The sequence below is a fragment of the Aulonocara sp. 'chitande type north' Nkhata Bay genome, linkage group LG20 (assembly GCF_057382095.1).
Source record: "Aulonocara sp. 'chitande type north' Nkhata Bay isolate Kocher_YH1m ecotype deep benthic linkage group LG20, A_spYH_male_GT1.1, whole genome shotgun sequence".
In the NCBI taxonomy this organism is placed as follows: Eukaryota; Metazoa; Chordata; class Actinopteri; order Cichliformes; family Cichlidae; genus Aulonocara; species Aulonocara sp. 'chitande type north' Nkhata Bay.
The window spans coordinates 21,811,601-21,825,946 of NC_141363.1; positions in this window are offsets into that span (position 1 = coordinate 21,811,601).

Genomic DNA, 14,346 nt, shown 5'->3' on the forward strand with positions numbered 1-14,346 from the left:
AACATGGAGTCTAACTCAACGATCCTGCGCCGGAGGAAGCTCCATCGCTCTGTTAAGTAGCTCCCCCGACGATCCTGATCAGAAGCAGGTGTGTGGTAAGCTAGGCGTGACCAGCAGCTGGCAGGGCCACACCCATCAGGCCTGCAGGTGGCTGTCCTTCATCCTCCAGCCTCACACACATACACACACCAGCATTGAACACAAGAACACAGTGCAGCAAACATACATCCAATACACTAATAACAATAAAGGTCCACACTGTTCACGAACCCCGAGTCCCCGGAACCGGGTCCGTGACATTATGTAGCCGCACAAAGGCAGCTTTACACACAGCAGGCAGGAAACCAAAGACGGAGAAGAAGATGAAAAGAGAAATTTGCATTCAAAACATAAACTAGCTCAAATCAATATATCAAAAAAATACATTAATTTAAAATGCGTTTTGCTGCAGGCTGACAGCTCTGACCAATCACAAGCGCCGTTGCTGCCCCAGGCGATGACATTATCTTCGGGAAATCCAATTAGATAATGGGACATGACAAGATTTTACCAAGTCTGTGCTGCTTTAATGTTAATACAGAGAAACCAATCAAATCAGGTCAGTGAACTTTACCAGGAAAACTGTGGCGTTTTTATTTTTAGAGTCAAAAGAGCTCAAGTGCAGTTTGACAGAAGCGGCTGTCCTTGGTTTAAACTGCGAGTGTGTCCACCGTACTCAATGTGAGAAAAAAGACGGCAGTTTGCTGCCACGACACGATCTACACCATGTTTATGAAATATTGCAAAAAACTATATTTTAATGTCACATGAATAATATCACTCAGCTGGAAGCTTCAATTTCAGAAACTGTTGATTCCCACTAATGGAAACAAATGGTGCCGTTTTTGTGCCACATAAATCCATCTTCTCCCTCAGCTGTCGCACAAACAGCAGCTGCAATGAGACTGAGACGTATTTTTATCTTGCAGTGACGACTGCAGAGACGATCTGACTCTCAGTGTTAATGAGGTTCCATCTGTACATGAAACTTATTTTTCATAAGTTTGTCTATCGCCTGAATATGTGACAATGTATTTTTCCTTTAATTTGATGTGTATATTTAATAATCTGCCATCGTTAAAAAATAGACACTGTAAAAAGCAAAAGAAACCTTCTGAGAGCAGTCCACCTGACCCACTCACTGGGCTGTATTTCAAGGAGTGATGCAAACTTACTGTCAAATGCATGCACTCGTTTCATTACACCTTGCTTGTGCTGGGATCGGCCAGGTTTGCCTCTGAACTGCACAGATTAAAGATTTGAATGCTGGAAACGTCCCTCGCAGATCTTCGTCCATGTTAACATGACATCATCACACAGTCGCTGCAGATTTGTCAGCTGCACATCCATGATGCGACTGTGGTGTTCCACAATAACCCAAAGGTGCTTTATTGGACTGAGATCTGGTGACTGTGGAGGCTGTTTAAGCACAGGGATTCATTGTGATGTTCAGGAAACCAGTTTGAGATGTTCTTTTGTGACAGGATGTGGTATCCTGCTGGAAGCAGCACTGTGATCATAAAATAATGTCAGCAAGGACATCCTGGCAGGCTGCGATTTTTAAACAATGCTCACTGAGGCTCACTAAAGGGCCCAAAGTGTGCCATGAAACCTAAACCATTAACACAAGCTGGGATGGATGTTGTTTATGGCGAATTCTGGCCCTACCATCCAATGTTACAGCACAAACAGACTCATCAGACCAGGCAACGTTTTTCCAATCTTCTCCAAATCTGGTGAGCCTGTGTTAATTGTAGCCAGTTTCTCTAACAGGAGTGACACCCAGTGTGGTCTTCTGCTTCCAGGTTTGACGTGTTGTGTATCCAGAGATGTTGCCTTCCCATCAGCTCAGAGAAGTCTGGCCATTATCCTCTGACCTCTGACATCAACAAGGCATTGTCACCCACAAAACTTCCACTCACTGGATATTTTCTCTTCTTCAGACCGTTCTCTATAAACCTTAAAGATGATTGTGTGAGAAAATCCAGACAGTTCATCAGTTTTTAAATACTAACACCAGCCTGTCAGGCACAAACTAACATGCTGTGTTAAAAGGATGTTCTGATGCTGAGTCTGAGATTCAATAGATCATGTCTACACACCCAAATGCACTGAGCTGCCTGATTTCATATTTGTTTTACCAAACAAATAACTTGGTCTATCGAATCAAGTGTAGGTGGGGATCAAATTGGGGACCATTTATTTTCGTTTTAAGTTATTTTGCCATATTTTACAGCATTTCTAAGCGCTCATAGCCTCCAGAGTACAAGAGCTCCATAATAAGTCCTAGATTCCAAAATATACACTGTACTCATTGCAACGCTCTACAGTAAAATAACAAATGACAAAGTTTTACAGTTACATGTCAGTGGTCAATATTTCACCTCTGTAATATTCCTGGTATTTATAATTGATCTATTGTAATATATCGTATTATTTAATTAGTTTAGTCTGTTACTGTTACTGTTACGGTCTTGGAGCAGCTGTAACCCCCATCATGTCCTTAGGGATTATTAAAGTATTCTTTTTTTCTCTCTAGTCTAACTCTTAGGCATTAAAATATTGCAGATTCTAACAATACTCAGAAAATATTACTCAGACTCACCTAAACAAACAAGGTTTTGTCTTTAATTTGGAGTGGGTGTGCCAATAAATTTGATTGGGGAACTTAAAGCTCAGCTGTGAAAAATCAATATTTCTATTTCCTGTTGGGTTTAAAACCCCACTGACCAGCACCTATGTATTTCTAGTGTCTTCCACTCTGTGATCTGTGAACCAGATCAGAGTGACAGAAAGGCCCAAAACCTGCAGCTTCATGGAGTATTTTATGAAGTATTTATGATTCAGCCTGTCAAGACTGAACAGCAGCATTTTATTGAAAACATTTTAATTAGTGACCTCACTGATTTTTCACACTTTGCAACAACATCCAGTCAGCTGATTCAGGCACCGCCCACCACATATTTGAAACTCCTGCTGTGGGAGGTGTCTGTCAGTCTGCAGTTGAGTGTTTGTGGAAACTTTGAGGGACGAAGGAAACCCGATGCTCTGTGTGGTTCTGCCTGTCTGGTCCCCAGATCCTGGTCTTTGTGTCCAGCTGTAGTGTCACACACCACAGGAACAGGATCAGTTGTGACTCTTACCTGTCATTTCACCTGTCCATCCATCCTCCCTGCACAGTCTTACCTGTTCAGACCCGTTTGTCTCTCATATGTAACACGATGCTTTCTGTCTGCAGCCGTCCCTCTCAATCTGTCTGCTGCCCAACGGTGCAGCTAACAGAAAACCTCTTTAAAATACATGCAAGTTGTGTAACAATGTAACTACTGTATTTACATGGGGGGAAAGAAAAAATAAAAACAATCTAAAAGTAACCACGTATGTTATGAAACATGAACCCTGGACTGAAATCTGCAGCAGGCATGAGGGTGGACGTGTAACTATGAGGTGGGAAAAAAAGGTTATAAATCCATCAAGTGTTCATCAGGTTTGGTTCGCGCAAAACAGTAAAATCTATTTTTTCCATTTCATGAAACATATTAGTTTGTTTTCAGTGTTTGTAGTTGTGGAAGAATTTGGACTTCAACTTTCCATTAAATAAAATGGTTTCGTTTATCTGTTTGTGCATCCTTCCTGCACTCACAGCAGAACCATGACTGTCACGGGACTCATTGTTCTGCTGTGATCATAAATGCATAGAACAATTACATAATATGTGATGTGTTGGCACAAAAGAAGTGAAGCACAAACTTGTTCCATGTGGAATCTAAATAATTGCATCTGTGCATTCATGCTCATGTTTAGATACATGGAATTTAAAGAAATGCAGTATTGTCCAGTGATTCAGCCGAATGGAACAAAATATCCTACATCCCGTTTATCACATAGCTCAACACTAAGACTTCACAATAGAGTTAAATGACACAGAAAATGTCCCTAAAGCATTTTTAAAGGTTTCATATTGATTCTTAATAAAAAGCTTCACAAAAACTTTAAATCTGACTTCTGTGTTTTGTGCAGTTTTGTGTATGTGGGTTGGAAATCCTGTTAATGTAACATGTACACATCATCCATCGTAGACTTACGTCTCATTGACTTAGACATGAACATTAATTCCTACACATGTTTAATCATCTCTTAAACAGATGCAAAGAGAAACTGTATACTACAAATTACTTAAACTTGTGAAATTAACTATTAACTAATTAACTAACTAATAAACTAATTTTCAAAAACAATCTTTGGCCACATTTTTCCAGGGTTTTCCAGACCAGCCGAGAGATATAATCTCTCCAGCGTGTCCTGAGTCTGCGCAGGGGCCTCCTCTCTGTGGGACATGCCTGGAACACCTCACCCAGGAGGCGTGTCCTCCTTGTCAGATGCCTGAACCACCTCAGCTGGCTCCTTTCGATGTGGAGGAGCAGCGGCTCTACTCTGAGCCCCTCCCACTTCTCACCCTGTCTCTAAGGGAGAGGCCAGCCACCCTTTTCCGCTGCTTCTAGCCGCGATCTCGTTCTTTCGGTCACTACGCACAGCTCGTGACCATAGGTGGCAGAATAGTTAAGTCTGAATAACATTATTTAGGTTATTCAGTTTTCACAAACAGCTGTTGGACGCGATGTCCCAAAACTGTGCTCACCCTTCATTAATACATGAGTAGAAAGTACGTTCATGATGCGCACTGTTCGGTGCTCATAGTCAGCCTGTGTTCACCATCTGCTTGCTGCCATGCCACCACTTACTGTGAAGTGGATCATGGAGAAAACGATAAAGGAAAAAAGTAAAGAGAAAAAAATCACCTGGTCTGTCAGCCTAAGATGAGAAGCGTCTAAAATCCTGAAAGTCTGAGAGATGGATCCAGCAAAGCTGCCACAGTGAACGAGCTAAGCGGTTACACCTGAGGTATGATCACATGTGGGTGGGGTTGCTGGTGAAAGGGCTGAGAACAGGTTATAAAAATAGGGCTGGCACTTCAGGCTGCACCTGTTCGGTCAATATTTAATTCTATGAGCGTGAATACATAATGACCAAAACCAACGTTATCATTTTATTACAGTTGTTCACAAAGTACAAACTCACACGAGAAAATGTTGAGTCCCACAGCATCTGAATGAGAGATTACTGAATTAACCCATGAACCCATGAAAAAATGATATTTTTTACTATAATTTTATCATAAAAATGTCCGGCCCTGTGTCCTATGCTCATCTGCTCTGATGTCTTTTTTCACTTTTCTGCAGCAGATCAGTCTGCGAGGCGTTCAGGTGTTCAGGGTCAGGATTTCTCTCAGCCTGACGGCTTCATTATGTTCAGCGTGTGTCCATCAGCCTACCTGTCGTCCTTATCTACCTGTGGATCAGTCAGTGACGCGCTGAGTTGACACTCTGTCTGTGCGCTGCAAAGCTTTGTCTTCGACCCCAGATTCAGTTTGTGTTCGGCTGTCAGAGGTGGCGACGGGTCGTCCTGTCTGCCAGCTGGGACACTCGTAGTGTTTTGTTTTACTAAACACTCACTTGGCATCAGGGCTGGGCTGGTGTGGGGTGGAGGCAGGATAAACTTCTATGTGCAGTGGAGACAAAAAGAGATGCTAATAATATTGCCTGTAGTAGAAATGATCAGTAAGCAGGACAAACTAAAACAAGAACGTACAAATTGAAATAAATGTTCATTAATTCGCTGAGGAAACATTTAAAATAACTTTCCCAATGAACAGGAAGCATCCAGTGGGGGAAAGATCTCCAAAGCATGCTTCCACCTCCGTGCTTGACCGTAAGGATGTGCTCCTTGGGTCAAACTCAGGTGTGGGCATTTATGAGACTGCAGGTGTGGTGCACAGAGTCCACCTCTTCTGTGGAATCAAACCACACAGGTCGGTTTTAGCTTCAGCGAGCCTGTCACAGCCTGTGGTAGATATGATTCACTTCATTTTTTGCAGTTTCTCTGGGCATTGCCGGTCTGACCTTGGGGTGAATTTGCTGGGATGTCGACTCCTGGGAAGATTTAAACTGCCTTGTGAATAATCTAGAATCATGGTCGTATGTATGACCCTTTTCAAACTAACTTGCAGCAACAGTTTCTTTTCTAAACCTGCTGCTGAAGCCTTTCCTCCTTAGCATTGTGCTAAGGAAACGCCAGGACTTTTGCTTTTACAGGTGCTGATGACGATTTGATCGAGTGCATTTGACTGGCAGCACCTGGCTACTACTTTTTTCCACATGACTGTAAATAGTCTGGTTATATATATTTTTTTTTGTTGTTGTTGTTAAGTGCAAAAAAATGTTATGCTGGGGAAAAAAAGCAAACTAAGCAGCTTCACTGTAAAGTTGTCAGGAGTCGTCCTGCAGCAGCTCTGGGGAACCTGATCCTGCTGCACCAATGAAACCTCATTAAGTCCAATCAGGTCACATAGCAAAGACAAGAGGGGGCGGGGGGTGAGGCAGACAGACAGTAGGGTCATGTGACCTGGTAGTTAGGTCAGTCTGGTTTGATGTCTGAACTACACACACACAACACACACCTGCACCAACAACAAATACTGAGTGAGCACGCAGCAGGCTTCACTCGTTAATCTTTCAAATGAACCAGCTGATACATAATAATTATAGAAACAGAATAATTATTTAACCTGCAGCCAAGTCACTGGGAAAATACAGAGTATGACAGTCCCGAAGGCTCGGGGGTTAAAACAGTCAGAGGTTTAAAATACTGTAACTAAGCATGCAGAGAATAAATGAATGAAATCAGATTTCGATCTATAGCAGGACATACATCCTATGTGTGTGACCCAGAGATGAACCTCAGATTTTATTATTCATCACGTCTGATTCATACATGCAGCTGGGTTCATGATCCTGTGCTCAGATCTGATGTATGGAATTATTCACTGATGTTTAAGACTTCATGAATTATGTGCAGCTCGGGTCACTTTCGGGGTCGATGCAGCTCTCTGGGTTATCATTTATTTACATATCTGTCTCTGCACACTTATATTGTTCTTACTTTAAATGAGGATCATAATGAGGTGAAAATAGTAGCTTGATCATCATCCTTTCTGAATTTAAAAAATGAAGTTTTTTCACTACAGCCCTACAACAGATTGCCAACCTGTGCACAGTGTACCCCTCATTTTACATGTCCGCTGTGCGTGGGAAGAAAACTTCTTTTTACAGCGAAAAAAACCCCTAAACCTCCAAGCAAGCACCGAGTGCGCAACAACGTAATGGGAAACTCACAGAGAAACTCGCGGATTCTTCAACTGACCGCGGCACACCTGCACCAGGGTAAACCTCCGCCTACCCCACTCCTGCTTTACAGGTGAAAACAGAGCAACAGGACCGCTGAGTCTTTGACTTTATTTATTTTCTGCTGTGTTTTACTTGCATCTATTTGAAAGACTGAGTGTAAACACAAAAAATATTTTATGTGCTGGAATTTGCAGAAAATAGGTTTAAATGTTAAACAAATTTCTTCCAGTCAGAGAATGTTGCATATAATTACATTTTTGCTTGATGCATAAAGTTAAAAGATTAAAACTAATAAAACAAGTTTTAAAAAGAGACTTTTCCATTTGATTACATTTTGTATGATGGATTATGCAGAAAAAGTAGAATTGGGCTGAAAGATCTATCGCTTTATCACCTATACAGGTTGTAAATCGGGTTTTTAAAAAGTAACTAAGTAACTAAGTAATTAATTACTTTTAAAAATAAGTAATCAGTAAAGTAACGGGATTACTTTTTGGGGGAAGTAATCAGTAATTAGTTACTGATTACTTTTTTCAAGTAACTTGACCAACACTGGTGGTCATTGTCACAGCAATGCTTCTAAGCAACTGTGCCGAGTCAGTCTGGGTACTAATGGAAATGGGGCTTTTCTGTTACGTAACGATCTCCAGTGAGGATGAGAAGTGACCAGGGTGCACCATCTGTGTAGTCATTCAAAAATAGCTACTGTATTGACAAATGCAACTTGAGACACAGCAGCTGTGATATTACACAGGAGGCTAATTTTGGCTAGTAAAGATCAAACAGCTAACTCCTTAGAAAGACTTTCAGTAAAACCAAGCACACCTGCCTGTCACTCAATGAGGCCACACCCTTAATGAAGCATAGCTTTGATATTGTTAAGCAATGCATGTGTCGTTAAAACTGTAAAGTGAAACCAAAACTGCAGTTTTGAGCACGTCTGAGGTTGCTTCCTATTCAGCCCTCTGAAGGTGCCGCTTGGCAGAGACCAAAACCTGAGCTAAAAGTTACTACAAAGAATTTTCCAACACATTCAACTTTTCCCTTTGAAGGTAACCAAACACACTCACAAAGGTTCACCTCGGTTAAAAAGTCAAAATAAAGGAAATGTCAGAGAATCCCAAACGTATCTGAACTTCATGCTCAGGGGTAGAATGGATGAAATTTCATGGAAATCCACTTAGAGTTTATCCAGGTATTGGTTTGGAGGCTTAAAGGAGACCGGACAACAAATCAAAGAGAAACAAAGTGAATAGAAGATAAATTACATGAAGAAAGAAAGAAGTGAGGAAAGTGGAGAGCGGTGGTGTAATCAGACCTCAGGCTGTTTCCTCTCAATTACAGCCTCCCACACAGCTCACAGTGAGTCTATATAAAGACATGTACATCTCTGATACTGCATGTGTGTGTGTGTGTGTGTGTGTGTGTGTGTGTGTGTGTGTGTGTCTTGCCGCAGTGCCACATCTCTCTCCTCCCACTCTGAAGCTAAAAACAAACGCAGCGGCTTTCATTACACACGCTAAGAGTCCAATCAATACTCAGAGGCCTCTGAGGCCACAGTGCACTCTGAGTGTGTGTGTGTGTGTGTGTGTGTGTAGTTAAGTCCGTTTAACGCAGCAAGTCTGAAGCTGATGTGAGTTCAGGTTGTTGTTGTTTGTCCTGCACTGCTTATTAAAGATGGATGTGGCCATGGCAGTGAGGCCTCAGACGTGATGACTGAGGGGTGCACGCCGATGTCTTAGCAACTTGCCAATCACAAGGTAGCCCCGCCTTAAAGCTGTGTTTGTCATCCTTCCGGAGACTAATGTGGACGTTTATTCACAAAACAAACATCGTGTTGCTTTCAGCAGAATGTAAAGCTTGTTACAGAGACCATGAACTCATCAGAAAAGTCTTTAGTGAAATCAAACATCAAGCGAGCAGTAAGGTCGTTTTCCTGTTGAGTTCAATCGGATTTCTATACAACCACAGAAATCGCCCCCTGCTGGCCATAAGAAAGAATGAAGAAGAATCATGTGTTAAACAAGACGTCATAGTTTAGTCCCGCCCACTAACAGGTGCCATGATGAAGAAATAATACGCGTCATTCACTGTCGGTGGTCTTTATTTACGCCTGATCGGTGTATTTGTGTTGCGTCTGAGTTTTCCCGTCAGGGTGGTGTAGTGGAAGACCACAGTGCCTTCGGACTTCACAACTATGGACTCTCCCACTGTCCACTTTTTCAGTAACTTTCCGCTCCGATGCTTCTGCACACCTCTGAGGTGAATCACAGAACACACAGGTGTAAAGATGCAGCTGGAAGCTGAACATCTCTGAGAAGATGACTGAATCTGAAATCAGCAGATTAGCAGATTATGGTTCAGTTCATTCATGGTTTATTTGTTTGAATTTGCCAATGATGCCTTCAATGTCCTCCACTGTGATGCAGCTAGCGTCTACTGTGGAGGACTACTGCGTGTGTGTGCAGCTGATGCATTTACTTCTTTCCTCCTTATCTCTGATGATGACCTTAGTTTCATTTTCTTTTCCTTTCTCTCATATTTGACTTTATTGCTCTCCCTCGTGATGCCGATTTTCTGCTGATGCATTCATCAGCACGCAGTTCCTTCTTACGTCATGTTTGCAGTCTGTTGGTTGTGTCTGTGTTTCCTCTCATGATCATATGGTGATGTGTTCACAGACTTGTTGGTCTCTTGGCTGTGTGCTGTGGTGATGCGTTTACTGTTCATCCTCATGATGTCCACTGACTATTTATGGTGCATCATTTACCAACATCCTGTGATGCATTTAAGACCTCTCTGTTGTGGAGACGGATTCTGTATCGCGCACACACACACACACACACACACACACACACACACACACACACACACACACACACACACACACACACACACACAGTCTATATTTAGCAGTCTGCTGCAGGAGAGAACTCGTGAATTTTTTAAACTCTGTAAACCAACTTCCTCCTCCCTCTCCGTGTAACTGTCGCACCCTCATTCAGATATGAGGGGATCTCCACGGCAAGCCCCTGGTTTCCCGGGGCAAAAAGAGAGTCCAGTTACATAATCACCCCGACCTCACACACGTCTCTGCATCTGGATTTGTGAGGACGTTCCCCGACACCCTCAAACCAAAAGGAAACACGACAGCTTGTCTTTTCACCTGAGGAGCTTCAGCCTGTCCGCTTCCATCTCATCAAGTCTTCAGTCTGACTACTTATCAAACATCCACTAATAAGTTGATCCCACAGTCTGCAAATCTTTGTTCTGTGGCATTGTTATGAATGAAAGTCTGACTTTGGAAATGCCGGTGTGGACGACGTTTTACTCAGGAAACAGCAGTGATCTGAAAAAATAAAGGCAGTGCTCGAAAAACTGAAGTTCCCCAAATGGCCACTTGAGGCTGGCATCACTAGTTGAAATGTTCAACTTTAGAGCAGAATTAAAAGGTTTGCAGTCTGCTACAAGAATAGCTTTTGGTCTTCATAATTAATATTACTTTTCATAATAAAAGTGCAGTCATAACTCACCCGTGTGTCCGGAAAGAAAAAGGTCTTTGTGTCACAGCTGGGAGTAAAGACAAGCAGCCTGGATAAACGGGAAGCTTGAGTAAGGAGGCCGGTTTGTTGTGAAATCTCCACCAAATCCAGAATTAAAGTAAATCCATCTCCTGGTGACCCGTTGGGGAAAATGGTTTGAATTAAGTAAGCATCTAAGTAAGACGTCTGTGTGAGTAATAATTAAGTGCATTATTAGAGGCGTGGCCACTTTCCATTAGGTCTCATCTCTGCTATTCAGCTTTGTGTGTGGTCAGTTCGACAAATGTCTCTTCCACACTTGGTGAATGAAGTTCTAGTGTTTTAGTACTAAAATATTACCACTAATCAGCAGGTATCTGTATCTGAGTCTGTGAGACTTCCACCTTGCTAACCAAGATGAAACCCTCCATATTACACTCTTAAATATGGTCTCTTCTGTCTCCAACTCCAAACACTCAAATTGAGGCTTCAAACTTTATGATGTCACAGTGGCTACATCCAACTTTTGTGTAACGCATGAGCATGTCGAGGTTAAACGGTAGATTAACCCTGGCAGTGCACCTGGTTCATGTCTGTGAAGCAGTCTGCATGACTCCCACTCGCACTTTTACTCTGCATGGGGTCTTTTATTTTGAAATCTGAGCACATTCTTTATTCTGTTCCTCTGTCGGACTTCATGCCCTTGTCATCCGCTCTGTGCAGCCCTTCAATAAAAAATAAACCCAGCACTATATTATTTTTTCAGTGAGTAGCTGGGCACCGTTGGCGCTTGGTGCTGTGACGCATCTGATGAGATTGAGACCGTAACGTTGACGTGTATTTCTAAAGTGAACCTCAAAGAAAGAAAATAAGAAGAGTGAGTTTGCACTTTTTACCCACATACTCAAGTCCTCAAATCTCTACAATGGAGACGGAGAGTGTAAAGTTCATGTAACCCATAGCAACAAAACAGACAGTTTATAGGACCCTTTTAAGGTTCTTTGAGCATCTTTATGAACAGAAATGAGTGAATTTGAGATTTTAATGCAAACGATCACCAGAAGATAACCTTCCTCTCCTCATCTCTCTGCTACTGTTTCACCTCCTCATCTTATCTCCTCCCCTCATCACTGTCATCTTCATCTCATCTCTTCTTTCACTTCCTGCCCTTTCATCCTTTTTCTCTCCTCCACTCATCTCCTCCTGTCATTTCTATTTTTTATTCCATCCTCTCTTCTTTCATTTCCCAGTGTCTCCTGCCTTTTTTGCAGTTTGTCCTTCTTTTGAAAAACATTTAGTTACAGTGATAATTACTGCGAGGAAGAGTTTAGGAAACGTTACTAATAATGAGGCAGTGATTCACAAGATTAGGGAGCAAAGCATCAATAACACTGTTGGATCCAAATATAGGCCTAAATTTGACAACTGAACAAAATCTGAATATGATTAATATGTGAGAAAAGAAGGAAGCCAGAGTATCGGAGAGAACCCGTGAAAACTCAGAACCTTCTTGCTGTGAGGCAACAAAACCACAGCGTCACCGTGCTGCCTCTATAAAGTTAGAAATTCATGAAAATTTGAAGATTAAAGTCACAAAGTTAGTAGAAAACAAGTGTTTCTTATTGAAAAACTGCAGGTTCAGATCAGTGTCATCAAAAAACGAATAGTTAAAAAGTTTGAGAGTAAAGCTGGTGACGAATCAGAGAAATACAGCTCTCGGGCTGTCGGCCTCCCTCTGAGGTTTCCTTTTAATTAAAACTCATCACTTTCTCCCCTTCAATTAACCCACAGCCTGGCCAATCAGGCGCTATCTCGTTAAGGTGGACCCCGTCTGCAGTGAGCGGTCACCTCTTTAATCCGCCTCTCTCTGTGGGACAGGAAGCGCCCGAGAGCTAATTAGTGCTGAGCCAGGCGGCATCTCCCTGCAGAGAGCCGCGAAGCTCGACCTCCATCTCCAAACTTTACTGGGAACACAAAGAGTTGGATTCTGAAAAAAAGGAAACAGCGAGGATTGTGGGATGGCAGAGAGGGCGGAGTCTGCCCTCCTGTACGTTTGTCTGAAGAGTGAAACTTCAGAAGAAACCGAACTTCATTCAACTTTTAGAAGATTTTTAGGAGCTGATCCTCAAACACGTGGTGCCAGAACTCAGACTCCTTCCTAATCCAGGACTTAGACAGAGCCCTAAATCATTTCAAAATAATAATTCTTCAGTTATTTTGATCAGGACTGTCCAGCTAAAGAAAAAAAACTAACACTTCAACTTCATGCCGTGCCACTGATTAAAGTAGCAGAAATGTTTAAGAACTAAAACTCTGAAAAACACCTGTGTGTGATTTCCTACAGCGTCCTTCAAAGCCCGACTGCTCCCTTTCTCCTCTTCACTCCTCTGTTTCTTATTTTTCTGTCCATTTATCTTAATTTCAGGGCCTCCCAAACTGGTCAGACACTGCTGCTAAATTATGGGAGACTCCAAAATTAGGATTTTATTCAACATGATGATTCATATTATTCATAACAAGCGTCGGGCACTTTAAACTTTAAAAATATATGGATTTCATTGAATTTAAAAATTATTTCAAAAGGCAAACAGATAAAATATAAAGTCTGGGGTAACAGGGGAGACAGGGTTGTACTGGGGGTGATGATCATGGTAAACGAACCAGTCTTTCGTCACACACACACACACACACACACACACTCCGATGTATATCAGGGGCAAATTGAGATTCAGCATCTTGCACAAGGATACTTTGACACATGCACAGGAGGACGGGATCCGTCCACTCCCTTCTGATTGAAGTTTGGTAAACGACCTGGTCGACCACCTGAGCCGCCCGATGTCTGTGAGACAGATACCAATCCAGCACAGCGAGCTGCAGCCAACAACCAACCTTTGTCTCGCAGACGGGCAAAAACAACTGAGAAACAGACGGCTGCAGGCAACCAGATCATCCTCCACAGATTAACCTACAATATTTTACAATGTTTACTGTTTGCAACATCTCACTTTTAGGTGGTAACAGCTGGTGACCCCTCGATGACCCCACAGAGAGTTTTTGTGCTGTTGTACAGTCTTTAAACTTCAGTCTGGTAGGACTTCTCAACACTGGATGAATTTAATAATATTAGAAAGGTTTAGTCTGGACTGACACAAAGAGCTGAAACTAAAGAGAAATAAGCCTTTGGTTTCTTTTTGAGCTGCTTTATCAAATGCCACCACTGAGCCCTGTTAGAAATGGGGCGCGCCTGATAAGATCCGCTTTCATATTCATTGGCAGGCAAAGTCGTAACTGAAACTAAAATCTGATAAAATGTCCAGGCCTAATCAGCACCACCATTCGTCCTGCATATTTGACGGCATGAAGGAGAATTCTGCGTTCAGATCCCCAAAATCAAGCTTTGATTTAAAGGCAGTAAAATGTTGGAAAAATTGAGCCGAAAAAACCCGAACACGTGAACATCATGTTCAGACAGTATTTTTTTTTTTAAATCACATTTCGTCATAGTTACAATAATTAGCGTCATGATCATTATCAGCTTC